We start from the raw sequence: 26042 nt of genomic DNA on the forward strand, positions 1-26042 counted from the left end.
TAATCAAACTTGCATAGAAATAGAAACTCAGCATTAAACTTCCGGGGTGATTATAATATAAAAATCAAGTTCCCTCCCCATCCGACTACAAAGAAATTTGTGAAGGAAGTTGAAAATCCAGATAGGATCGATTTTTTCAATCGTTTCTTAACCCGCACGATCGACGATTCAATGAGAAATCAAGGTTTGGGGTCTCGCCTTAATCCTGCAAGGGGTTGGCGTATAGAGGAGCAGTGAAAACGCAGCACGTGAGACATTCCCGGCAATGGCACTGAATTTAATTAGTCGCCCTTACGTGTCCCGTGGTATTTCGTTATATATTTCGTATACGGTTACAGTGTAAAGAGGGAAGAGGGAAGAGGGAAGAGGGAAGAGGGAGGAGAAGCGGAGGGGTGGAAGGATAATATCCCGTGCGGGTTGTCGTCGCGTCGCGTCACGAGGAGGGCCGGGAGCAAGGAATATTATTAAATTGTCAAATGGTGCTCAGGGTGTTGTTCCTCGCATGTTTTGGCCCCAAACACAAGTTAGGCTCGCGCCTATGGGTTACATACGTGTATGTGTCATGTATATGCAGCACCTAGTCTAGTTTGCCGCCATTATGTATGGCCAGACTTGTAATTAGGTCGGTCATTCGCGAAACTTTCGTTATTTGCGTGCGGGTTACAATATAACCTGAATTTGAAATTAATTAACATGTAATCAAAGCTTTTTTTTTTTTTTTTTCATATACACCATACAATCTGACAAATTTTTTTATCCCACTAAGTCAACGTTCGATTTTCATCGATTTCATTTCATCACTGTGTATAATTATAATACTACAAACGCGTATGAAAAGAAGTATTAAGTAAATTCGACAAATGCACAAACACGTGTAAAGATAAATATAGAAGATGAATGATGTCGAAATTAATTTCGTTTATATTTTAATCTTCTATAATTGTATTAATTTTACAAAATTAATTAAATTTAATTACGATATTTTTTGCCGAATTTCGTAAGACGAATAAGGACGAAACGAAAAACCGAGAAAGAAAAGTAATTTTCTTGAGCTGTTTCCCATTTTTTTACACATTTATTTTTTTTTTACCAGCTTGTCTCCGTCTGCGATTTCTTTTACTTTCACTTCTTCGTTTTCTCTTCTCCCTTTTCTTATCTGCCCCCCCAAATATACGAAAGTATGGGATCTTCCTAACGCATAGTAGCTGCCCCCGCATACGCAGCATCCGAATGTTTTAATCTGCTAAGTGAATCGTGAGACCGCAAAAGAAAACATAAAATAAATTTATTTATATGATCACTGCGGTACGTATAAGCTTAATATATGTATTCATAAAACATGCTCGCGGTTGTTTATCATTTATAATATATACATATTTCTAAACCTATGAGTACGAAACAAGAACCGACAACAAGTATTTAAGTAAACAACAATAACTATACCGTTTATGAAAATTTGAATGAAGAATATCGAGATTGATTAAAAAAGTTTATTGAAATGTATCGGATTTTCTGCAAGATCCACCTTTCATTTTTCGTTCAAACTTTGCTGCACAGAGATTTTTGAATCGCGAAATTCAAGCGTCAGCAGGAATGAAAGGTTTCTGGTTTTTGGGGAGGGTGAAAAACCGAGCAGCTAGACAGAATTGACTGACGCAGAGAGAAGAGTGGAATTAGTTGACCGCAGTTTAAATTGAATTTAACACTAGTAGTAGTAGTAGTAGTAGTGTAACAGTAGTGGTTGCACGTATAAGTATATGTATAGTCGCATCGAACACCTTCGCAATTTTAACAATAGTAAAGAACGAAGTAAAACGGAGCGAGGCGGTGACGGATGAATGTAGAAAAAAGTAAAAGAAAAAGGGAAAAAAAAAAGAAAATAAAAGAAAATGGAGAGAGAATTGAACCGAAGAACGGAAGCCGAGAGATAACAAAGTGAAAAGAAAGAATAAAAAAAAATCCGGATCCATCTGCGGTGATTTTACAGAGAAATTAACTTTCGTAGAATTCATCACCGCGCCGTTTGCTTTTTATTTGCAAAAACTTCCTTTTGTCCCCCATTGCCGTGCATATAATATCAATGAAATCCCAGAGAGACGTAAGCGTTATCATTGCCGCCATGATGTTTAATTTTCATCCTCCCAAAAGCGAAAATTTTGCGACCTCCGCAATGAATTGCAGATCTGCGAAGAATTGGACGTGAAATTCAAAGTGCGAAGACGGAGGGAAAGAAAAGAAGGGGAAAAGGGAGGGATGGAGGGGGGGGGGAGATTTTTCTATTCTATGAAAATGAATAGAATCTAAAATTCTTCAGTTTCTTACGGCTTCTTTGGCTAATTTTTTTTTTCAACCTGCTCTATCGAAATCGAACCTGTTTATTAAAAAAGTTACAAGTTATCAAACATTGGGTGCATATGATACTTATAAATATATGTATTTTTTCAAATCACCTCAACGAAATTTATTTCATAATACAAATAAAAATAAAATTAATATACAGGCTCCATTACAACACACACCGTTAGCAAATTCCTTCATCTTTCTTATTTTGACAAAAGCAACAGCCGCTGTGGTTAGCGGGGCATAACAACCGGGGTCAAGGATGTATCAGATGTACAGTCTGGTGAAAAAAAAATATCAAAATAGAGAAATAGAAGACTATCTCTTTGGAACGATAAAAAAAAAAAAAAATTTTTTTAACCAACAAATTTTTATGGAAACAGTTCGGTGATTGATAAATACATATCCCAGTCGACACGAAGTGTGTTATTGAAAATCTTTCGTCAATTCCAAACCCACGCAAATCACGTAAAACAGATTTTCGATAAGATAAATTTATATATTTCTAAATAAATCATACATTTTTTGTAACTATATGTAACCTGTGTTCATTAAAATATCGTTTTCTTTTTATTGTTCCTATGAGCTGTCGAATTTTCGATTAGGTACTGGAAAATTTTATTTTTCCGGGGTTTGTTTTCTGCCTCGACTGTAGGTCCGATAGATCCTTAAGAAATTGACGTGGATAGTTTACGAGGCGGTTTGATTTGATTGAGCGGGTCGACAAAGAGGAGAGACAACCATACATAGATAGCATCGCAGCCTTATACGTACACGGATCGGTGTATATCCTATCCATTTAATGATACGCAGGGCGCAGAATAAGGGGCACGGCGGTGATGACGCAATTCGGCTCGTTTATATTCCTTAAAATACCTTTGGGGGAGGGAAGGGGTGGGGGTGAGGTTACGGCCATACGCTGCTCGAAGCCCAGGGGTCGAGGGAATTTTTGATTCCCAACGCCGGAAGTTTCAGACCCGGAAACAGGAAGCCAAACGAATGATTCAAAGCTCCTGATTTATATTCGTTACACCTGCTGCTTCCTCCTTTCAACCCCCAAAACCTTCCGAATTTATCATCAGCCTCAAGCTCCCACGTTTTCCTTTGATCCGCGCGTATATTTTTCAAGTACAGATATTTACGAATTGCACGTGTATGTTCGTGTGTGTGTGTGTGTGTGTGTGTATGTATATGCGATTCGATATATCGACAAACCTGACACGTTTCTTTTCGTTTCTTTTTTTTTTTCTCCATTTTTTTTCTCGATTCGATTTGATTTTATCGACATTTCGCATTATTGTATCCCATTTTAATTCATTACTGTATGTACGATGGATGATTCGTTTTTTTTTTTTTGTTTTTTGTTTTTTTTTGTTATCTCTATACATCTATGCAAAAAGTGTTTTTTTTACCTGCAATATGTGTTGGTTTATTTTTTTTCCATTTTACGTCTCGACATAATCCAAAGGTTACCACGATTGTAAAAATACGGTTTGCGAGTAACGTTTTATTTTTATAAGCTTCTGATAAAACAAACAGACTTTCTTTGAAAAGTAGTTGAAATGAGAAAATTTTGAATTAATACAAAATTTCAACCGAAGGATTAAAAATGTAAATTAAAAATATGAAATATTTTAGAAAATTGACAATAAAACTTGGAAAGAAATATAAATATTTAGAAAAACAAAGGTATATATGCTAGACATGCCAAACTCAAGAACAAAGGACGACAGAATCCCTCCTTAGCAAATCAACAGGCTTGTATCTGATCACCAGTCGTGTTTAGGTGGTGAGTTAGGTGAGTATGCGAGTAGTTTTTGGTGCATAATCCGATGACCTTTTAGACGCTGATGAAAAAAAAATATACTGTACCATTTAAAAAGAAAAAACCAAATTGATCTTCATCTGACCTTGGCGGGTCCATTTACGGAATATTTGTCATTCTCTATTTTTTCCCCCTTCGAACCTTACAACTTTTGTCCTTACGACATTTTTCACTCACACTTTTATTCCTCGAGATATTTGACTGGATTGATTAAAATGAGACACTCCGTATATAATACATGTATAAAGTAATGTACATACGTATATTACAGTACATATATAGAGTAGAATGAAATTACTACGTCGAACGCGTGATGAATAATGGGTTGAGCGATCAGTCGGGGACAAAAGCCTGAAATAGAATATTTTACCCAATAATGGGCAAAAAGTGAACGCAAATGCAAAGGACAAGTTTTTTCGCTAGGTTTGTGCAATTTTCATTATATATATATATATATATATATATATATATATATATATATATATAAACGAGATAAACAAATTGGGTAAAACGTTTTCGTCCCACGAGAACATGTCACATGTGCATTATACAATGTGGGGGCATGCATAGTACATGTGACAGTAATTACGGTGCAAGAGAGAGACAGAGAGATAGACGGAGAGAGAGAGAGAGAGAGAGAGAGCGAGAGAGAGAGAGAGAGAGAGCGAGAGAGAGAGAGAAAAGTGGATAAAATAGAAGTTCGCTGACCAGCCGGAGGGAAAAAAGGCTTAGAGAAAAGCAAGTAATCAAACAAACAAGCAAACAAACAAACCAAAAACAGATCGTGATCGTTAAGGCAAAGAGCAAGGCGTGTGGAAAAAAAATTACTATGCATTAACAATACGCGTGCGTTTCTACGAGCGTGTACATGTATCGATACACATATGAATGGATTGTGAGTGTGTGTGTGTGTGTGTGTGTGTGTGTTTGTGCGCGCGCGCATGTAAATGAGTGAGGAGTGAACGTCGTCGTGTAATAGCACGGAGTGGAAAATCGATCCAACCAATTTCGATAATGCAGCTCAAGTATCTAATTCCAATAATACAATACCATACGATATACCACGTATACTGTAATTTTATATGTGTATATATATATATATATATATATATATATATATATATATATATATATATATTCCAAGAATGCACGCACGTAAGGTTTTCTACATACATATAAACGTATGTACTTTTATTATAAACTCACACGTAATGTATATTATATATATATATATATAGAGAGATTACATAATATGGAAGAGCCGGTGGCCTAGGGCGTGTCTGGATTTGAAATATGAATGTTGGTCTATTCTTTTTTCTCCTATCTTTTATTTTCTTTTTCGTTCTACCTTTATTTCCTACGTTTTCGTTACTCCCTTTTGCCACGTCCAAAAGTCTTTATATGTACATTATACATTTATATATACAACATATAAACACGCAGGAATAGAAATTACTCTCTCCTTAATGTAATTAAGCCAATAAACGAAAAAAAAAGAGAGATAGAGAGAGAGAGAGAGAGAGAGAGAGAGAAATGAGAGAGTTAAAAATAAAAAGTAAAATAACCGAACCGACAAAAATAAGACACGAAAAAACCTCAACAATAATTATCGTTTCAGACAGATTAATTATTGTAATATTTGATTATACAGAATCCAACATTTTTTAATCGTCAGTTTACTTGTCTACATTTTTTGTTTTTTTTTCTTTCTTTCTTTCTTTCTTTCTCTCCTCTTAAAATGACAGCGAAGAGAATGTAATGAAAATCGAAAAACAAAAGAAACGTAAGGAATCAAGAAAGAAATTGAAAATTGAAATACATCGACGCGTGCAGAATGTTCAGCAAAGGGTGTTTCAAAGCGTATGTGCAATTAATTTCGTCGGAACTGGAAAGCTTGAAATTTATTGTCCAATTATACACAACTCGGACTTGTATGTGTGTGAGTGTGTGTGTTTATAACAACACACATATGGGTTATACGGACGAAAGGGTTTTTCCTGCAGCAATTCTCAGGGCGTCGTTACCTACGTCCGTATACTGACGAGTTTAAAGGGAAAATTGGGGATGAGTTTCGCAGGGTTTTCGAGGTTTCCGTTTCGGCCCGAATCACCGGCTGTGACACCCGCGGCGGTTCGCCAGATCCTTGTTTCAACCCCCGCAAACGACAGGTATACCTACATATATGCTATACATATGTATGTCATCCATATACCCATATGATGAAAGGGTCGATCACTGCGCGAACAAGTTAACGTCAAATTGGCGAGAAAAAATTCCAACCAATGACCAATAAAGTGGCGAATTTAATTATTTACTTTGTTTTTTTTTTTTTTTTTTTTTTGATTTTTTCTTTTTATGAAACTATCTTCAGGTGTGCAACAAGTAATATAATAATTTGGTTTATAATATAGATATATATATGTGTGATTTAGACCCGTTGAACCTATATTCGCAAAAATAACTAAACGCTAACTATATGTATGTATATAGTTAATTAACTACAGGCTCGAGTGATACGTTAATTAAAGTCGGCCTCTGAGTTTGAACGAGCGCGAATTTCCGGCAATAACAACAGGGCCCTCGATCTCCTAGATTCATTTCCAAACTGCAATTAAAACCGACAGTTGAGTACATAGTAAAGTGTATATATAAATATATGTATATATATATATATATATACAATACACACATGTATGCTTATGTAACGAAAAACGTGCTTCAGCTTCGACGCGGATGAAATTTATATTTTTTCCCCTGCACTGTTATTTGCCTCTGTTCGTGTGTCTGAGTTTTTTTTTTTTTTCTTTCTTTTTTTTGTTCAGTCCACGCTACGATATGATATTTTATTTCATTCCAACAAAGGAGAAAAAAAGGAGGGGAGGGGGGGGGTGGAGAAAGGAAAAAAAAGACAGATTAGTAATTGAAAATTTATAAAAAAAAAAAAAAATTGCTCGATATTAACACCCAAGGTTTTCGTTTAATCGTTTTTGTACATTTTTTCAATATCTAAATTTTATCTTGCAGTGTCGTTTATACGAGTTGTAATAGATATACAACTATCAAAATATACAGTCGGTGGTGGTTTCGCCTCAAATGAATAATTTGAAAAAAAAAAAAAAAAATTTACAAGACTGCACGAGTAGTTGTTTCGTTTTTACTTTTCTTTTGTTTTTTCGTAAATTTCAAAATTTCTTCACTCGACTCAGGTTCCCAAAAAGCGTCATTACGATCGGAGTTGTGCCTGCCTCGACTTTTGTGCGCGCGTAAAAGAGGAGGAAAAAGTTTCATCCGAACGGTGTTAAAATTGCAATGCTAACCGAGCAATATCGCGGATGTTCGACGGGGTGTGATAAGGGTGGAACAGTCGAGATTAGGGCGGCAAGGTGGACGAACAACAAGGGGTGTATACAACAACGCGCTTATATACATATAACATACAGAAAATACAAGAGAGAACTACGCGTGTGCAGATCGTGCTCGTCTCTTTATGGGGGTGATGAAAACGCGATAAAGGGATAAATTGCAAGAGGAATCACCATATTTCTCTCCCACTCTCTCTCTCTCTCTATCTCTATCTCTCTACCCATTCTCGTGGGGCGAGCGATGAACAACCTCTCACCCTCGTCACAGCGGATAGTGATTTTCCATTAACCCATTCAGTGCCAGCCAAACACCTTCAGCTCAGCCCCCCTTCACCTCTCTCACACCTCAGTTGCTGTCACTTTTCTTCTCTCGAGGTGTGCGATTTTTATTTTCTTTGCTTTCTCTGTTTTCGCACGCTTTTTTTTTTCTAATCTATATTGCACGCGCCGATATCAACGGGTTAATGTTTTTCAGTATAAAATAGAGATTTTTTATCTGAAAAATTGAAACTATTTGCTCTGTAGGTATATATATTGATGTATTTAGTACTATATATATATATAGATGTGAAGGTATATTCGAGATATTTTCAATGCAGAATGAGATTATGTTTTCTTTTTAGTAATAATATAAGCAGGAATAATAACAGTGGAAATAGTAAAAATAGTGGGTAAAGTGGTAATCATGGAAGTAATGACAATAGCTAGAATAGCGCAGGAAATAATATCAATAGTTGGAATAGTGACAATAGTGAAAATAGTGCAAGTAATATAGTAACAATAATGGGAATGGCGAGAAAAGTGTAAAACGTGCAAGGAATAGTGGCAATAGTGGGAATAGTGAGAATAACGGTTTATGAATAAATTCATTATATCTTGATATCTGTTTCGATTGCTTCCAATTTCTATTCACGCCTACCAAATCTCGTCTCGCGATTTTCCTATGAAAATGTAACCTTTAATAGAAAAAACCAAATCTAAAATGCAATAAAGAATTATCTGTATAATATATCTGATCCTGATTTTAAAAACACTGGAAAAAGGTTTGAAGGAATTAGATTTTTGGAGAACATTGGAAAAGACCTGGAGGGACAAAAAGGGCAGCACGAAGGAGAATCGAGGGACGGATTGAGAGAGGGAGAGAGAGAGAGAGAGAGAGAGAGAGAGAGAAAAGGAGGGTGGGAGGGGTAAAAATGAGGAAAAATGTATACGGCCTCTGACTCCTGACTCCGCTAAGCCCTCCAGACTCTCGGTTCGCGTGTCAAGCCGGCGCCGCGACGCCCGAAGCAACAAGTGAGGGTTATGGAGTAAAGAAATTTCAAACGAGCCAACCCCCGATCATCGCTGCCGCGTTCTCTCGAGTGAAAGCGACGTTTCTTTTAGCAACTTTTACTTACTGTTCTTTGTTCTTCGATTCTCAATTGTTATCTGATCCGAGGTTTGAAATTTTTTCATTCTTTACAATCTTATTTTACGTTATTTCATTTATAAGATCTGATTCAAGATTCGTAATTTCTTTTTCTCGATCGAAATTGTTCTCCCTAAATACTGTCTTAATTATTTCGTTCCACTTCGCGTCTCGTCTAATTGTAAGATTGGAATTGGATTTTATTTCTTCACACCTTCCGAGTGATTTCATTCCAATTTCATTTAAAACGCGCGTAGACAAAATCCTTCAAACTCTCGATCATTACCTACTACTATACTATATATACCGTGAGGGGGCAATAATCCCGCATATTAGTCGGATGTTATAAAGTATATTCTGGAATGGAATCGCGACGATTTCGAAGGTACAGAATTAGATATATACATAGGCATACGTATATATACATTTAAGGGTGCGATATCGCTGAGCCTTGTTCACAAATTGTCAAAGTAATAATGATCCCGCGGGAATTGGGAAAATTCGGCAAACTCCCGTTAGAGTGTTTTACCCTGGTGCTGAATGAGTGCTCTTAAACACCGTCGATAATCTGCAGGCTAATGTTATTCATTTTTTTTTTTTTTTCAATACGCAAACCAATTTCAACTCAGTTGCATAACTTCTATTAAAAAATGCACAAATATCAAATGATAATTTCTGTAGCATTGCAAGCGAAGAGAGAGAGAGAAAAAAAACTTATCAGTTTACTTCAAGTTCAACACGATAAAGGTGATGAGAAAAGTTGAGACACCTTCTGGGGGGATCTTATCAAGAGAATGCGTGTATCATCCCACAAGAATTATGATCTGTCTATCCACTTGCACATCATGCATGCACGCGGTTATACGTATTCGTGTACATCCCTGTAACATAATCGTGTAATACCAACACTTTGTATAACTATACGCATACACTAATCAACATTATTCCCACAAGAGAGCGAATGTTTTCCGATGCATAGACATTACATGTGTATATAATGTGTATGTATATGGGATATTCCACGTTAATTCGACTAGGGTCGAATTCACCTTCTGGGATTTTTTCCGCAATTTTTTATACCGCTATCTAAATTCTAAAAATTATTTTATGTTGTCTTAGATTTTTTCCACCGCAGCTCCTTATATGGTGATATTTTGACAGTTATTGTGAATTGATTGAATTAAAATATTCAAGGTTTCGGTGATAGAGTATATGTCAATTTTTATCATAATTTTGAAAAATTTCGCTATCACTGTCAAAATATCATCACCTAAGAAGTTCTGTAAGCGCTTGGGGGGTAAGAAAAATTTGAGAGAAATTGGAATGATATTTAAAATTGGAACAGCGATGTAGAAAATCGCGGAGCAAATCCAAGAGGGTAATGATCAGACCGTAGTCGAATCGAAGTGGAATATCCTATATAGATATCGTTTTCACTGGAGGAACGTCGGTGTCGGCGTTGAAAACGGTTGCACAGAGAACTCAGACGGCATTAGCGACTAGCGAAGGATTTGCGTTGTTAAAAAACAAGAAGCAGGAAGCCGGAAAATTCGATGAGTTAAAAAAAAAATTCCTCACGGACCTCAAAATCATATCATCGTTAAGTATTATTTCAATTACCAGAACAAAATATAATTTTAATTCTCAGTTGAGTTTGCTTGGAAGGGAATTTCTGCTAATTCCATTTTTTCCTTCCATATAACACCACGAAATAAAAAAAAAAACAAAACAAAAAAAAAAAAAAACACAATTCTCCAGTTCTTTATTATTTCAAACCACGTTATACCTTAAAAATTACGCTTCTGCGTTCGTTCAAAGCCGTCGCTTGCAGCATTCGCTGCGGGCTGCAGGATAGTATGGCTTACAGAGTCTCTCTCTCTCTCTCTCTCTCTCTTTCACACACACACACACACCCGCGAAGGGGGTAGCTATTTAGGAGCTTAACACCTCGAGAGTGGTCGAGAGTTGGGTAGAGGGAGGATGGAAGGGAGGTGGCGTTAGGCGTTAGGCGTTTGGCGTTAGGCGCTGCAACCACTGTGTCACCTTTATCACCTTTATCACCTGCTGCAAATTGCCCCCATTTGAATGCTAAGCCCTGTTCTCTCGGTCCCGTTGAAAGCTTGCTGTTTGCGCCCCGCGCGATCCGTCGGGAGTGGGAATATGGGGGGTGAAAAGGGGGCGACGCGACGTCCAGAGGCGTAAATGGATTATCAGACAATTTTAGCTAACAGGTCACACCGGCCACTTCTCCACATTCGAATCAGCGGCAGCAGTATGCATTGTTCGACGAGCGCCGTCATTATTACGGTTTTCCAACTAGCTTAGTAAGCTTCTTTGAAGGCAGGTTCAGACTCGGGATTGGGATTAGTCAGGCATTGATTCTATGGATTAAAGAGAAAAAAAAAAAAACCCTCGGGTCGCTTTCTCAGGGAATTTTTCTATGTTACGGTGTTTTTTTTTTGTTTTTTTTTTTTTTTTAGGTATACCTTATGGACCCAAGAATCGAGAGTAATTCACTTCGAGATATTTAAGACAGAAAATGAGACAACGAGGAGAAGGTACTGTACATCGTATTATAATTGATCAGATTTTAAGCTTCTCTTTAAAAACAAGAAAGGAGAAAGATATCCGATGAAATTTTCAACAATCGGTTCATCGAGGTAATTGACAAGCCCTCGATAACAATGTTGATACAAGACACTGTTTGGAAAAACGAAAACAAGTGGTTAATTTTGCTGACCCTGATGGGGCAGTCTAAAAACTTCCAGCTTGGATGCGTCTCGAGTTCACAAAACACGAACAAATAAGATTTTGTATTTGTTTTTAATTTTTCCATTTGTATAACGCGAAAACTACCCGACCAATAAAGATCAACGCACGCTAAGTAACGAAAATACAGAAACTTTGCCCTTCGATAAATACCAGCAAAAAAATCAACCACTACAACACGATGAAACCGAGGCAATGAATTGAATTTTCAAAAAAAAAAATTAAGTCAAGCTGTATAACACACCTACGTATAAAATTTTTGAGGAAGAGAAGGTGCGTCGAAGGATGTCCCTTGGATCACGTGGCACGTGGATATAGGTGGCAGGAAGAGGGGTTCCAGCGAGAGAACTTGATGGTCTCTACTTCCGGCTATAGAGGGCGATATAAATCACGTAGTGAATTTCCGGAAGTGGAAGCTATTTGCTCGTGAGAAGTCGAAGAGATCTGAGTTTCAGTAGAAATAAACTGCACGACGACGACGACGTTTCGTCCTTTCGGTAAAAGTCTTTCCGTAGTCTAAACGCAACCCGCAGTAGCTTGAACAAAATCCGCAAAGAGAATCATCGCTTTGAGTAGGTACCAAGTCACAATTGAAGATTTGTTCATTCGTAACCTAAGAAGAATGAGAAGGTAAAAAACCCGATGAACTTGCCGTCAAGTTGACGTTTCAAGTGGTGCACAGAGGATCGATTTTCGAAGGATCATCGCGCGCCTCAAGAAACGAGGCTTCGATATTCAACGGGCACCATGAATTGAAAGGGAAATAAAAGGGGAACTTTCGCCAAGAGAGCGATGCGCAGGTTGATCGTTACGGCAATGATGAATGGAAAGCCAACTGCTGTCGTTTGGTTTTCTGGTCTTTCATCACTAAGGAAAGTACGCGAGTTGCTTCCCAGCGTTTTTTCTCATTCCGCGATATCTTATGGCACATAAAAACACATTGAACACAAATCTTTTGTTACGTGTTAATTCAACCGTCCAGGAGGTAAAAACAACCCTCAAATTTTAAGGGATGCAACCCCCAAGGGTGAAAAAACCGTGCATATTATCGTCTGCTGATAGTGAATAAAGTCAATTGGTTTTAAAGAAAATTTTTTTTAGATTTCTCGGGGTAAAACTTGAGACCAGTTTTCACCCCTTATTAATCGACTAAATTGGCATTCGGAGATTAATTATGGCAATGAAGTTGTCGCTCTGACGAACTTTATTTTCAATTCTGAAACTATTCGCTCCGCGGTTTTCCCGAGGAATCTTTCATCCTTTGGCCGATTGTCCTGCACTACGAAGAGTTCCTAAGCCGCTCCTGTTAGGGCACTTTCACCACCCTCCGGGGGATTTTAACTGGCCTGCATAACGGGGCGGTTCGGACCGCGTTTGTGGTTAGGGCTAAAGCCAGGCCCGGGATTAGGCTGAGGGTCCAAACTCGATCCGAAAATTTTCAAATTACGCAACCCGATCCTCCGCCATTCGACTATATCTCGTTCAACCTGGCGCTACTCGTGACGGTATCCGGATGAACCGATGTTGACGAAATCTCAGGCCCGAAGAGCAACGAGAAAAATTTCTAATCATCTTAACCGCACATTCCTTAACTATTTTCATTTTTTAAAGCTTTGTTGAAGTGAAGGGAAAATCTGTAGTACGAGATACTATATTCTTTTCGATCACGATCCCTCGTACAATACTTTCTTGAAACTATCGCGATAATTCATATTAAATATGGTTACTTTTATAATAAATATTTTTGTAATTCGAATAATATTTGAAAAACGAAATGAACAGAAAAATAGAAATTTAATAAGTTGAGTAAAAATTTACTCTCCATTAAACGCGTCGTATGGTTGAATTGTATAATACTATTGATAAAAGTACCGAGATGGTAGTGCATTGCGATATATACATATATATATATATCAGTCCTGAAACAAGAAGATTGTGTAGTATATAATATACATACATATATATGTATGTATATCAGATCTGTTCCTGCGCGAGAATAATAAGTATGAAATAAATCGTTTTACACAAAATCCGAGATAAACGAGCAGAGAGCCCATTGTGCGAATTCAGCACAGGAAGAATTTTACATGTGGGGGTCTATGTATAATACAAAGCTTCGATTTCAATCTGCGCTTACTCTCGGCATTGTCAGTTTGACGTATGCGTGTACATATATGTATACATACATACATACATACATGTCGTTGTGTGTACGTGGTATAGGGTATAAAAACAGTGGGAAAAGCTGGCGGAGAGACGAGAGAAGAGAAGCCAAACAACAAATAGGAGAAAGAAAAAGAGGGGATGAATAAAACAATGGCAGACAAGAATGAAAAGAAGAAAGGCGAGGTATAGATAAACAAAAACAAAATGACAAGACAAAAAAAACACACACACACACACACACACACACACACAGAGGGAGTGGGCAGCTTTGTACGGGGTTTTAAACAATTTGGCGTCGGTGATGCGGGCGGTGAAAAGGGGTGAAAGGGGGGGGGGGGGGGGTGAAAGCGGTTGGTTCGAATTGTCAACGCTGCATGCAGTGGTAAAACGGATAACGAGAGCTAACTCTCGCGTGAATGCTTTTGCCGCATTTACCTGCTGCTTCAGAGACTCACATCGATCATGATCATCGCGTTGCGAAGAGTGGAGGAAATGAAAGAGTCGGAAGAGGAAAAAAAAAAAGAACACAGGGGTAATAGGAAAAAGCAGAGAAAGCCAAAAATCCGAATATTACAACGAAATATATTTTCAATAACAAAGAATCATTATACGCGTTTGATAATAACGTTGCATGGTCAGTTCGATATTTTTTTCTATGATATATATATATATACATATATATATATAGTAGATACATATATATAATAGATTTTTTCGAAAGGGTTAAAGGTTTCAAGACTGTGAAAAAATTGACACTTTTTTAATTACGAACAACCGATTATCCGAAATAAATGATAATACTAATAATAATAACAAACTTTGTCAAAGTCAGATTTTCGGAACTCGTTGGAAAATTTCCTTTTACACACGCATTCTCACTATATTTCGTACCGCAATGCTTACAAATCTTATGTACCTATATCGTAATGCCACCAGATGAGAAAATGAAGAAAAAAAGTATAATAAAACAGGGAACGGAAATTAAATGCTGGCGGGGTTTTCTGCATTCGTATACTATGTACCACTATGTGTGTGTGTGTGTGTACATATGTATACAATATCTGTGTGAGAGCGGCGGCGCAACGCCGAGCGGAGCCACCCTCCAGTCGAGTGACACTTTCGGGGAGGAGGGTGAATTAGCAAATGTACCGCGGAAAAAAGTGTATTTTTCAACAAACTCCGTAAATCAAGTACCAACTCGGCCAACCGAAGCCGTCCGAGGGTGTCGAGAGAGGGAGAGAGAGAGAGAGAGAGAAAAGGATATTTATTTGATCGCGGGATAGTAACCCTTAGCAGCTACAGACATATTAAAAATAAGTATGTAAAGTATAACGAATAAATAATATAGAATAGACAAGTCGGTGAAACGAAATAAGACGACAAGATTAAGATTAGACTAATCGTAAGCTGGCGGTGGAGACGGATTATAGAATAGAGGCGATAGGTGTCGGTACAAGAAAAAGAATCCAAGAAATCCATACACCCGGAGCAGACGCATTCCGCATACTCTATACATACATCGCAAAACGCCATATATCGTACGATTCATTCGTGTCACCCATGAACGTTCAGCCAAGGCACGCAGATAGCATTAAGGATGCCATCGTTAAGGAATGCGAGCCGGGTCAATGAACGCAAGGATCTCGCTACGTGTAGTCACAGGCCTTGCCTATTACATGAATCTCGAAAGATTGGTCCAGCACGAACAGATCTATGCCCGATCGAGTTAACTAGAGTAAAAGAAAGTAAAAGAAATTACAAGACTGAAGTTAGTAACGTTACGTGAAGTTAGTATTGTGCGATATCTGAATGACTTTCAAAGAGTTCGCTGTAAAAAATTTGAGTATGGTTTGTTTATCAGGGTTTATGAAATTTCAGACGATCCTGAAGTTTTGAAGTAACGATTTCTCCTAAAAATAATCACGTTTTTGGAGTAACGTTACTTACTTCACCCTCGTAAGACATTCAGGGAATTTCTAAAAAATCTAATGAGCAACAAGAGCCACACGTTTTACCGAGAGCAGACTTTGGGAGTTCGAGAGAGAGAGAGAGAGAGAGAGAAAAGAAAGGAAATAAAACAGCAGCCCGCCTCTTTCGGGCAAACAAGATATTCCAATTACATTTCAATCCCTCTGCAAAATTTCTCCTACACAAACGCAGGGAAAAAATCTCATTGCGTTTACAATAATCCGCGCGTCATAATGGCAAAATGAAGATTAAAAAATAATTATTTTTTTTTCTTTTTATCAAAACACTTAGAGCTATTCGAGTTTGAGGATATTAGAATTGATAGTTTAAACCAGTTAAAAATATCTTTTCGGATTCGAGTTCATTGCCCGAATGCTAAAAAAAAAAAAATTTCAAATATATACGATTATCAACAAAAAATTGTTGAGAAACTTTTGATAAAAAAAATTTATGATCGAAATTAAAAAATATAGCCACGATCTCGATTCAATAAACAAGTTTTAAAGATTGTGTTAAAACTTCAAGTCGATCTGATAAAAATTGATAAACGAATCTACGCCAACAGATTGAAATCGTGGTCGTTCGCTACTAATATGTGCCATGTCACCATTTTGTTATTAATCTCAATAAAAAAATTCTAAAATATTTTCGAAACAATCAATAATAAAGCCTTGATACTCAAATTGTTGTTTTCATTTTCTTCAAAAAGAAAAATCTCCTAAAAATAGGTATGATTTTAGGTCATCCAAGCTGTGTCCCCCCCTTTAATTGATCCTTAAAAATAAATTGCGAAAAGGGAGAGAAAAAAAAAACCGGATTCATTTCTATCGCATTGCAGGGACGTTGTTCGCTGTATATTATTCTTAAATCTAATCTATGCGGGTGAAATAAGATTGGTAGAGATGGTGCCGTGGACGTTTTTTTTTTTTTTTTTTTTTTTCTCTCTTTTCCCAAGTTTTGGTTCGGCCGCGTTTTATCCATTTCTTAATTCTCGAGCCTGACTTCTGGTAAATATTTGATCAACTTTTGAGCTTATTTTTTTCTTTTTCTCTTTTTTCGTCGACTTTCGAATGCCGGAGGACGACAACCCCTCGGGTGGCAATCACGACCCACGTATAGACGAATATAACCCGCACCCCACATACCTGCGCGCCTCTCCTTCTCTCCTTCTCCACCTTTTCGTGGTTTGGAGAGAGGCGAAGAGCGAACGTAGCCAATCCAAAGTTTGGCAAAAGCAATTCGGCCAGTTTCAAACGCCTAATTCAGCTCACGTATCCCCCCACTCAACTCGATCCCGCAACTCTCCTCCTCCCCCTCCTCCTCCTCCCCCTCCTCCTCATCCTCATCCTCCACCCTCTCCGCAGACCCGATGGCTCGTTACTTCGATATTCCCGGGTCATTATCACCGCAATACACGTCACTATTGGACCGGAGTGTAGAGTCGGGTGTTCGCATCGCTCGATTTCGTTCGAAAGATTAAGGATCGATCGAGCCGATAAATTGAGACGCAGAGGCTCGTGGTTAATTGAAAAAGAAAATAGAATGAGGGTATAAGTGTAGAAGGATTGAAAAATAGATGAGTTGCAACATCGAGTTTTCAACAATAGCGAATTCTGTCGTAGAGAATTTTGAAAAATTAGAAAAGTCAACATATATAGCGTAGATTTTTCAGTACAAATCCGACGTTTCTTTCTCGTCTTTCGAATTCCTCCATATTTTTTTAATCGAATTAAATTCGCGATTCAGTCTTTGTTTCGTAATTACTTAATTGAGAGATAATTTTTTACAGGGCTGTACATCTGACCGATAAAGTCTTTAGATCTCAGACGTAGGTATTGGAAATGGAGTCGTGAAACAAAAACACAAAAAATAATCGTTAATCTGGTTTACACGAATAGCGAATCACGCTTATAATTATCATCGCGTCATTCTCTCACAGCCTCCCACTGACATCGACAGGAAGCGAAATGCGATCTCGTTTCCCCTGATAATTCAGCACTCTTCCTTCCTTCATTCTTTCCTTCCTGCCTTCATTCATTCATTCATTCATTCATTCATTTTCCTAACCCTGCGACTCACGCTGTACAGAAAGGAACAAAACAAGGCACGCAGCCTCTTCCGCTTGCATTGACTTTGGATAAAAATTTTGTTTCAGAATATAATTAACACGTGCACAATGAAAAGTTTCACCTTATCACTTATACCCTTATACACAAGCTCTCTTTCTCTCTTTCTCTTTCTCTTTTTCTTTCGCTTTCTCTCCGAGTGGGTGGATGAATTTCACGCCATGGAGGCAGGTTCGAAATTTGGAGAACATAGAGAGAGAAAGAGAGAGAGAGAGAGAGATTGAGAATAGGGTGGAAGGGGCGGTGTATATACAGGTATTTAAGGACTCTGTTCTTTAAAAAGTCGAGCATTTTCCCTCGGGCGAAGCTTCTCTTTTTTTCTTCTTCTTCTTATTCTTGTTTTTCTCTTTCAGCTGCCGCGGAAAACGCACCAGGCGTCGATCTTAACAACCCCTAAGAAGAGCCAGACGTAGAAAACACCCCCGTCTATCGGCTCGCCCCCTTGTTTACATATATATATATATATATATAATTATATATACACACCTACCCACGCCCATCGAGTTTATAGTGCCAAAGACTTCTTCCCCAAACTCTTACACTCATACTTCTCCCTCCTGAAAATAAGGGATTTTTTAAATTCAACACATTTTTCACCTGACTATACGCCCCATGCATCTTTAATATGCGCGACAAAATTTCTCTTGTTTCCTATTTTGTATACAGTATAACCGCAAAAAACAGCCTAAATATTGATAACATTTTATATTTTTTTTCTGCCACCCGCTAAATCATTGTTGTTACTATTATCATAATTATTATCTGATGTTTCTTGTTTATTTATGTCTAAGAAATCGAATTATAGTTAGAAGGTAGGAATGATAATTTATTAATCGCAGCGAAAGTACACCGTTTTTATAGATTCCTCGTTTTATTCTAGATCTTTAATTTTTCTACACACGTATATTTTCGTCAATTTAATTTTTCGTATTTTATTTTTTTGCTAATTTGTTACCTACGCAGCGCTAAATCTTAGAATAAGGTTAAATTATTACTGCGGCATATAACGAAGGAGGCTGCAAAGTAAGCGAACGAGCGAACGGATGCGAGTTACACGGGCCACTGTGTGCAGCAGCAGCAGCAGGTGTATATGTATATATGTATATATGTATATATGTATATATGTATAAACGGTAGGAGATGCTGCCATGCCACGCCGGTAAGAAAGTTCCTCGTTATAACATCGAGGTTCCTTGCGTCTTTTGTAGAATATTATGCTATTATACGAGAAGCAAACTCGCTCACCCCTCGACTTCCAGTTCCACTTCCATCCCCTCTGCATCGCCGTGTCCGTGTCTTGGACAGACCGTTACTGACGCCTGGCGAGGCGGGTGAGAAGGAAGGAAGATAGGAGGAGGGTGAAAGAAAATAAACCTGAAATTAGAAGGTGAATGCCGTATCATGACGGAGAGGAGAGGAGAGGAGAGGAGAGGAGAGGAGAGGAGAGAGGGGGCGAGAAGGGGAGAGGGTAAAATGGAAGAATTAAGGCGCGCTTCTATAATTATAATGATAAGCAGGAACGAGAAACGAAAAGATTAAGATTAAATTCATCTCACATGCGATAAGTGGTGTATTAATAATCTGGACTTCGTGTTACGGCATTTCGTGATAACAGATATTTCATCACGTATTACATATTACATATTTCATTAGGCAGTGATGATCAATTTTGATGTTATATAATTCCGCTGTTGGTTGTCGATCGATACAATTGAGATTTGGAATTTTTTTTTTTTTTTTTTTATTATTTCTCAATCATTCATTTACTTTCTCTTATTTCGCACGCAAGATACTTTTCACTTTAGATAAAAGTGCACTTAGTCAACTTTTTTTGGCAAAAGCTGTGTAATAGACAATAAGGCGCAAACAAGTCTGCATGGATTTTATATGCTTATAATATACATATGTGTATAGGTAAAGGAAAAGTAAGTGGCGTGAAAGAAAAAGAAGAAGAAGAAGAACAGAAGCGGAACAAAAAAGAATTGCTCTCTACGTCGAATCTTTAGGCCCGAGACAGAAGCAGCTTGTAAAGTTTATACCTAAAAGCTACTTGACATGTTTTTTTGTTCCATTTTTTCACACATTTATTCGTTTTTTTTCAATTTCCTGTCAATCGAAAATTATAAGAAACACTTTATAAGAAAGGCGATGAAAACGAGTGAAGAGAAAAAACAAAAGCAACTTTTTACGGGTATGTATAAAAAACGTTTTTAATGATTAGAAAAATAGATGTATAACTTCGAGTGTGGAACAAATTATAAATCAGATAAGAAAACCTATAGGTCTATCATTAAAACAAAGAAAAAAGTGTTAAAAAAAAATTAAAACTTTGAATGAGTAACAAAAAAACTCATAATTTGTTCAATAATAAATTAATAAACTCGGAATGCGTTCAATTTAGAAACAGTAATAAAGAGGAAAAAGTATCAGTTTGTTAATAAAACATTGACTACTTATTTTCGGTTGAACTAAAAGTTCAAATTAAACGGTACATGGCAATTTTTGATGTCTATTACAGTCTACATATGGTTTTAAAATCCAGTAAATTTTAAATTTTGTCACTGAGCCGATTCCGAGATCATTTCTTTAAAAAAATTCGAGTTTCAAAAACGTAAAGATTCGTTGAAATTAGAAGAAGTGATTTTCGACCGAAATGAATACTTTTCGTGCATCACCAAAGGTGTTGAAAAGTAAAAAAGTCTGCATGATTGACAAAAAAAGTGCTGGTCCTTTTATTTCTCCTGTTTTATTGTAATAATCTAAAAAGGTATGATCGACAAAGAAAACTTTCGACCCTTACAGTCAATGTTTAATAACCTAGGAGATCGAGGAAAATGAGTAGAAGAGGGCAGCAGCTGCTGGTTGGCAAGCCAACTAATTTCTTCAAATCTTATTCCATTGTACGACGTATATTACACGCATATACATATATACAATTTTGCACAACGGCAACGATCTTATAATACAACGTTATTATACCCTGCACAGCTGGAAGGGCAAGCTCAGGCCATTTTTCGACTCAAGTTACGAATTTGCATTCGATTTTTAACTAAGAATAAACCGTAAAAACCTTCTACAAGGGCTGAAAAAAGTAGATATAATATAACGGTTCTGAAACATAGTCGAAATGTAAAAAAAAGTATTCCAGAAACGAGAAAATGTTTTCTGAAAACTTTTTTTACGTGATAATCAAATGGGAATTTTATTTCTGGAAAACTTTTTTGCATTTTCTGGAACTCTGGTGGCGGGAATTGGAACTGTGTTCCAGAAGCGCTATATTATATTTACTGAAAAAATTTTATCCAAATTTTGAGCTTATAATTCAAGTCAAACGATTTGAAAATAGGGAATATTTATTCATAAGATTTCTTCGAACGTTCGTTATTGGTGTATTACGTCCCATCCGGTACACCTAATCGCGGCCGCGTCCCTTCCGCGCAACTAATTACCGACACGAAATTACCATAACGGCTCTTACCACAAGTTCTTAGATCTTGGATTACAAAATTCTTGCATTCATAATTCTTGTGCATCATATTCTATCCGTTATGAAGCAGAAGCAAGCTGGTAGCTATGCAATGCTAAGCGATATATATGTATATGTTTTCACATCTGAACGGAATATCTTCAAACGTTAACCTGCACACAAGATGCGTAATCTGAGATTCGGATTAATAAACTCTCGCAACAGATTTTTGACACAATAAGATCAATAAGGTAAACCTGTAAACTGAAACGCGGAGAGCATGAGACAGGAAATTCATAAGCATTTCGCAACATCCTCTATTCCTAAAAATGCGAATAGACAATATATATATATATCCTGTCAGCACCCACCGATTGGCCCTTACAGACCAATTGTCTCGTGCTGACTTCCCTAAAAACTTAACTCATCGATGACGAACTTCTTCTCAAATCCCTCCTACCTTTGTCCTTCCAAAAATCCCAAAAGACAGAAATCCGAACGAAATTTAACATCGAAGAGTACAGAATTAAATTGAACTCAAAATGAATTTGGAATTCACGTGCGGTGTGCAAATCGAGTAAAATCAACAAACACTTTGATTCAGTAACTCCGAACTTCAGTATTGCTACTACACATAATTAAACAATTTTACAAGTGAATAAAACTTTGTTGAAACGTAAAGCTAAGAGTCGAACAAGAAAAACTTGTTATTTATTAAAAACTGTGTGTACTTTAATTTAAATTGTTGTGTAAAGACCGTTATTTCAATTACGCATAACGATAGTTGGCAAGACCATAAGTGTCAGTAAATGTCGGTAAGGAAATCTGTATCGAGAACGAACCCGTTATATCTGCTCATTTGTCATAGAAAATAATTGTATTGTAACGAAATTCAGAAATTTCTCTTGGCTCATTAATTCACTTGAATTTTGAAAAAATTTTCAACAACAAAAATTTGTCAAATTCTATTCTCGGCGGTGATATTCTATAGATACGGTATCGAGATGAAAAAGTGTGTTTGAAGTAACTCTCCGCGGGTGATAATGTTATTCAAGCATCCGGTATCAACGAGTGAAAAGCTCCAGACTTAGAGAGCAGATTTTCATTTCCGGCACCCCTCGACAACACGCCCGCTGCAGCAGTGTCAACACGGCAGTGTTCTTCTTTATCGACTGAGTCGAGTTCCCCCTTCCCACTATCAGCCAACTCCACAAAGGCACTTCGAAGTTACTTCAAGAGTAATTTTCAATTCTTTTTGTCACCGAAGACAACCCTAACATTTCATTTTCTCCCTCCCTCGAACTTGAAAACCCTGTTTCTCTGCCTTAAATAACTCGAAATTCACTCGTGTATATATAGGGAGACTTTAGATAACTTTTAAAATGACTCGGAATTACCTCAAGTAAATTGGCAGAATACAGTTATTGTAAGTGATTTCGAATGATTTTCTGTTGCTTCACTTTCGTCGATTTAAAATAACCTTAAGCGAGTGTTTAACAAACTATTCTTTCTCAGGCCACATTCAACCGGGTGTATGCAACGTAAGATTTCGAGTGTTTCTAACTTCTCAGTATCTTTTTATGTTTATTTTTTTTTTTTTTTGTTCCAGTTTTTCCAGTTTTCTAAGTATCTAAATTTATACCATTTCTTATGGAATATTGGAACAAATAAATTATGCCGCAAAGACTGGACAAGTAAGGCTGAGGTTTAAATTACGAGTCTTGAATAATCAATCACTCAACTATTTCAATAAATATTTACTGTTTGCAATCTTTGTTTTTTTTTTTGTACTATGAAAATAATTTGCTTCTAAAATCCACATGAAAACGTGAATCCTAAATTTCTGATTCTCAATGAGCTGCTAGAAATCAAGACTATAAAAGCGGCTGCATTTATAATATTCTGAAGTGATTATCAACGAAATCTGCGCACCTTAAAATAACCAAATGATAATTAGTTTCACAATTGATTAACAAATAAAAACTCGGTAAAAGACTGACTCTTTTTTATATTTTAAAACAGTCTGAACCACTTGCGAATAGTTCATAAAATTAAATGAACGTTGAAAAGAGAGTCGTTCCCTCGTTTCTACTTCGCACCCTGCGAATTCTAACCTGAAATTTGAAAATGAGGCTGCAGCACAAGGGAGGTACTGTACGAATTTATATCCTCGATATCCTTGACCCTCGATAATGACTTTTAATTAAGGTGGATATCAGTTACCAGCCGGTCGATGTATTATCGAAAAAAAAAAGGTAAGATTAAGCGGGGATTAAAGGCTCACCGCGGTTCTTGCTGAGGGGAGGAATTCGATATCCGGTTTATCATTCCTGTTTCCCATTGGTCATTCCCCTTCTAGCTAAGAATACTCCAGACCGAGGCTGTAATCCTTGGATATTTTCATACAGCCGCAAAGTGATCGTTTAATCTTTACGTCAAAACCGCCATCACGACGCGACGAGACGTGATCATTAAACGATACTGATGAGAAAACGGGGATCGAAAATCTCCCTCGAAACCAATTAGTCCAGTCAAGAAAGACATAAAAATAGCTCAACCTGGAAATAATTAGGGAGAGCGATTTTCTTTTTTAAATCCCGGGTGTGTGAGGGGGGGGAGGGGAAAGTTTAATTCTCGATTTTCCGGAAAATTCCGCCATTGCCTTCGCCGCAAATCTTGATTTAAAGGCGAAATTTTGGGGTTTTTTTTACAAATAACTCGTTAATTTACAACTTAACTTGATCTATACACTTTCAACCATCCCCCTCGAAGTTGAAAAAAAAAATAAAAAATCGCTCCTCCTAATTATTTCCAAGTGAATGTCTATCTCGAGTGGACTAAATTCGAGTCTTGAGATGCGACTTCATCTCTCCACCCTCAGTTTCGGGACACAAAGTAAGTAACTCGACAAATCTGATTTCGCCGTAATTTTTCTAATTTAGAATTTACGAGTAGGTAAGAAAGTTTTTACAACTCGATAAACACATTCTGGATATTATACATAAGTATAATGGAAGTAATTATGTTTATTCGCTGAGATAATTTCTAATAATTATAAATAAAATTTACTCATTGATTGAAAAATAACTCGCAATCCATATATTGATGTAAAATATAAATATCTTCGAGGGAATTTTTTCTTTGAGATAATCAGATAAGTAGATAAAAAAAAGAGGATTAATGATCCTTAAATGGATATGAAAAAGGACAATATAGTGAACAATATTTTGTCCTCTACGTTTCAATGCAGACTATACTGGCGTGTGAAAATAGAATTGAAAAAAGATTTAAAAAATACGCAAATCTCGTTTCTTCTTCTTGTTTTCGGAAAAGCTGAAGAAAATACCATCTCTTAATAAATGGCGGTGAAAACCGCGTGTATTATAATCTTCAAGGGGAAAAAATGAAACGAAACGAAACCAACCGGCAGCCTTCATCGTGCATCCAAAAGCTCGAAAAGCTTCGAAAGATGAGCAGCAACGCTCGGCGCCTTTTCAACGAGAAATTGCACTACCTGCACCCTTCACAGCAGTCTTTCAGAATCCACCTTAATATTTCGCTCATTTTATTCCTAGGCTCGATTCCTTTGTTAAAAAATTTTATTTTTCCTCTCTTTCCCCCGTTTAAAGAAGCCGGAAAACTATAAAATAAGAGATAAAATCACTGGGAGAAGAAGCTCAAAGCGCTGGGAAAAAAAAACAAGATCAAAAATATGAAACAAATTAATAAATAAAAATAAACTTTCTCCAGAAGTTTTTATATTATACATTGTATTCGGTACAGTGTGCAATAAAAATGTTTCCCGCCACGCGATTTCAGTTTTTTTTTCTTTTTTTTTTTCTTTTCAATTTATTTCAAAAATTAAATACATCTCAAATGTATATAAATAACAGTATAACGTGAAATGAAATAATTTAAAATTCGGTAACGAGAACTGAAAAAAGAGCGAGGAGGGGGGTGGGAAATTGATTTCCGGTGACTGAGACAGAGTTGTTTTTTTTTTTTTTAAATATTATCTTTCGTTTTTCATCGTTCTTTCCGCTCTCTCTTCCTCTATCTGTCTATTTTCCTCTCGTTCTCCAATTCCGCGCAACGTGGGACTCTATCAAATCAGGCATCGCGTATCTATCCCCCCCCCCCCCCCCCCCCCCCCCCACTCCCATCGCAGCTACGTCAGCAGGTTTTGTCGGGTTTCTATCACGAATTTGTGAGCTCGAAGCGAGAGCGAATTCGTCCTACATTCACACGTTGCTCATGGACACTGAAACCATACGTAACGGTGCTCACATATATGTATTTTATCCTCCTATGTGCGCATATGTATACTCTAACCTCCACATTATATATTATAATGATAAACATAAGATATGAAAAAATATAATGCATTTGAATCAAAATTGGTGTCTCTAAAATTGGAGAAAACAAAAAAACCTGCAACAAGTACGTCCCTCAATTTTTTCGCGCCACTATTATCAGAGTTTTGGATTCATTCTTTTCGATTCTTAATTTTTTTTAAATTAGTTTGTTTCTAATTCTCAATCGATTTTGTACGTGCATGCGAATCACTGAACAACGATACGTTTTTTTTTTATTATACTGTGAAGAATAAAAA

General features: G+C 37.0%; 1 protein-coding gene across 4 annotated transcripts in view; it reads right to left on the reverse strand.

The window, feature by feature from the left end:
- Window positions 1–26042, reverse strand: part of LOC124410069 (carbonic anhydrase-related protein 10) — an 85898-nt gene that overhangs the window by 58694 nt on the left and 1162 nt on the right. The gene's annotated exons all lie outside the window — the stretch shown is intronic.

This window comes from Diprion similis, chromosome 8 (genome assembly GCF_021155765.1).
Source record: "Diprion similis isolate iyDipSimi1 chromosome 8, iyDipSimi1.1, whole genome shotgun sequence".
NCBI lineage: Eukaryota > Metazoa > Arthropoda > Insecta > Hymenoptera > Diprionidae > Diprion > Diprion similis.